The sequence below is a fragment of the Vigna unguiculata genome, chromosome 3 (assembly GCF_004118075.2).
Source record: "Vigna unguiculata cultivar IT97K-499-35 chromosome 3, ASM411807v1, whole genome shotgun sequence".
NCBI classification, from domain to species: Eukaryota; Viridiplantae; Streptophyta; class Magnoliopsida; order Fabales; family Fabaceae; genus Vigna; species Vigna unguiculata.
The window spans coordinates 46960451-46963010 of record NC_040281.1 but is presented as its reverse complement, the minus strand read 5'-3'; the positions used below and the strand labels follow the sequence as shown (position 1 = coordinate 46963010).

General features: G+C 40.3%; 1 non-coding gene across 1 annotated transcript; it reads left to right on the top strand.

Annotated features, from left to right (window-relative positions):
* The first annotated feature begins 650 nt into the window (after window positions 1-650).
* Window positions 651-757, top strand: LOC114180039. Its single transcript, XR_003603615.1, has one exon. It is a non-coding gene; the product is annotated as a small nucleolar RNA R71 (small nucleolar RNA).
* Window positions 758-2560: the final 1803 nt, after the last annotated feature.

Genomic DNA, 2560 nt, shown 5'->3' with positions numbered 1-2560 from the left:
GAAGGTGCAGGTGCTGCAGTAGGAGCTGGTGTGGGTATAGGTGGAACAGGAGCAGCTTGTGGTGCAGGTGCAACTCTTTGTTGTGGAGGTGGTTGCACATTTTGAAATTGTTGGGGCTGCTGGTACCCTGGTTTCCCCATCTCAAATTAGGGTGATTCCTCCATCCTGGATTATATCTGTTGGTTGACAAATCATGGTGGTTTTGTTGTTGGGGTCTATTGTTGTTGAAAATATTTGCTGCATAAGCCTGAGGTGTGTCCACTGGTGTAGAAGAAGAAGGAGAAGCAGCTTGTTGTTGCAATGCTGGGCAAGATTCTGTAAAATGATCAACAGATGTACAAAGGCCACAAACTCTTGCAGCTGGAGCTCTCTGATTGGAAGCAAGTTGGTTGACCAGTGTGGTAAGAGCATCAATCTTACTCTCTAACTTCTTCGTGTACTCGGTTGCTCCTACATCATGAACACCTCTAACAACTATGGCATCACTCCTTGTGCCAAATTGTTGAGAATTTGAAGCCATGTTCTCTATCAGTTGTCTGGCTGCAGCTGGGGTTATGTTACCAAGGGCACCACCACTTGCGACATCAATCATATTTCGATCCATGTGGTGCAAGCCTTCATAAAAATACTGCAGAAGGAGATGTTCAGAAATCTGATGGTGTGGACAGCTTGAACAGAGATTCTTGAACCTCTCCCAGTACTCATAAAGGGTCTCCCCAGATTGCTGCTTGATGCCAGAAATCTCCTTCCTTATGGTTGTTGTCCTTGAAGCAGGAAAGAACTTGGCAAGGAACAATCTCTTCAGGTCATCCCAGCTTGTGATGGACCTGGGTGCTAGGTAGTACAGCCAGTCTTTCGCATTACCCTCCAAAGAATGAGGGAATGCCTTCAAGTATACATGGTCCTCTTGTACATCTGCAGGATTCATGGTGGAACAGACGACATGAAACTGCTTCAAGTGTTTGCACGGGTCCTCACCTGCAAGACCATGGAACTTTGGCAACAAGTGTATTGAACCAGTTTTCAGCACATATGGAACCTCCTCCTCAGGGTATTGTATGCATAAACTATCATAAGTGAACTCTGGTGCAGTGAGCTCACTCATGGTTCTCTCATGAGGTGGAGGAGGTTAAGCCATGTTATCAGTATGAAAATGAAAATGCTCAGAATAAACAGTATGCTCAGAATGTAAAGAATGAGGAGTGTCAGGAATGTGATGAGAGTCAGAAGAATCAAGAAAAGTCACTGAATATTCAGCATGCAAAGATGGATTCCTAAGATGCCTACTTCCTCTGTGGAATGTCCTATCAATCTCAGGGTCAAATGGTTGTAATTCACTTGGGTTTCCCCTAGTCATGCACCAAAAAGCACTAATTGTAGTGATATTGGCATAACAAAGGGTATAACTACAAGTATACTCAAACGACCTTCAAATGACTTGAAAATTGGTAGGATATTCCTTTGAGTGGTCAAACAGAAGCACACAAAAAATCAGATCAAAACTCAAAGCACAAGTATTTTTTTCAATTTTTCAAAAGTAAAAAAAATGAAGAAAAATCACAAAAAACATTGCTGAAATGTAGAAAATGGCATTTTCTGGAGAATCTGAGTTTGCAAACCGGCGGAGCGAGTTAAGACAAGGTGGGAAATCAAATTCTACCCCAAATCCATATAAAATAATAGTGATTCTGATAACCAGAGCAAAAGTTATGGTCCTCTGAAGTTTCACTAAAAATCAGTCCAAAATTTTTTTGAATCTCTTAACTCAGACCATACCAACTGCTCTAGCTATTTTTCCTATCAAGTTCAACGTCTTAGAAGTGGGGGAAAAAATTTCAAGTCAAAACAAGCACCGTAGCTACCAAAACAAAAATCCAGAAGTTAAATGTCAGATTCGGACACTATTCAAACACTATTTACTACTACAAATGACACTATTCATGCGCGCCGCAACACTATTCACTACACTACACAGAAACACACAGGAATGGAAACAGGCATTGAACTTAACACAACATTAACATCACAATGAACATATACCAACTCAACCACACTTGAACTACACACACACCAAAACACAAAACACAAACACACTGGAAATTTTACTTTGAACGAAACGATTGGTCCCCGGCAACGGTGCCAAATTTGATAGAGGTCGTACCCCACCAAATTAAAACATATTAAATATAGTATATGAAAGTGAACCAAGTCGTCTCCCAACGACCAATATTTTCATTTAAAGCAAAATTTTCAGATTAACACAACAATAAAACACAAGGGGGGGTTGGCAGATTCACACAAGTTTGCTAAATTCTAATCAAAACACCAAAACTGAATTAAACACACAATTCAAAACGTACTGGTCCCTTAATTCCACTGAAAATCCACCAATCACAGGTTACTAAATCAAGTCTCTTATCCAATTTACTCTCATGAAATCCGAATTAATCAACTATGCGAAAATTAACACAACTTCATTATGCCATTAAGCATAACATACATCCTACTTTCAATTTCACACACACACACAGATTAAGCAACTGTGGCCAAAATCCGAACT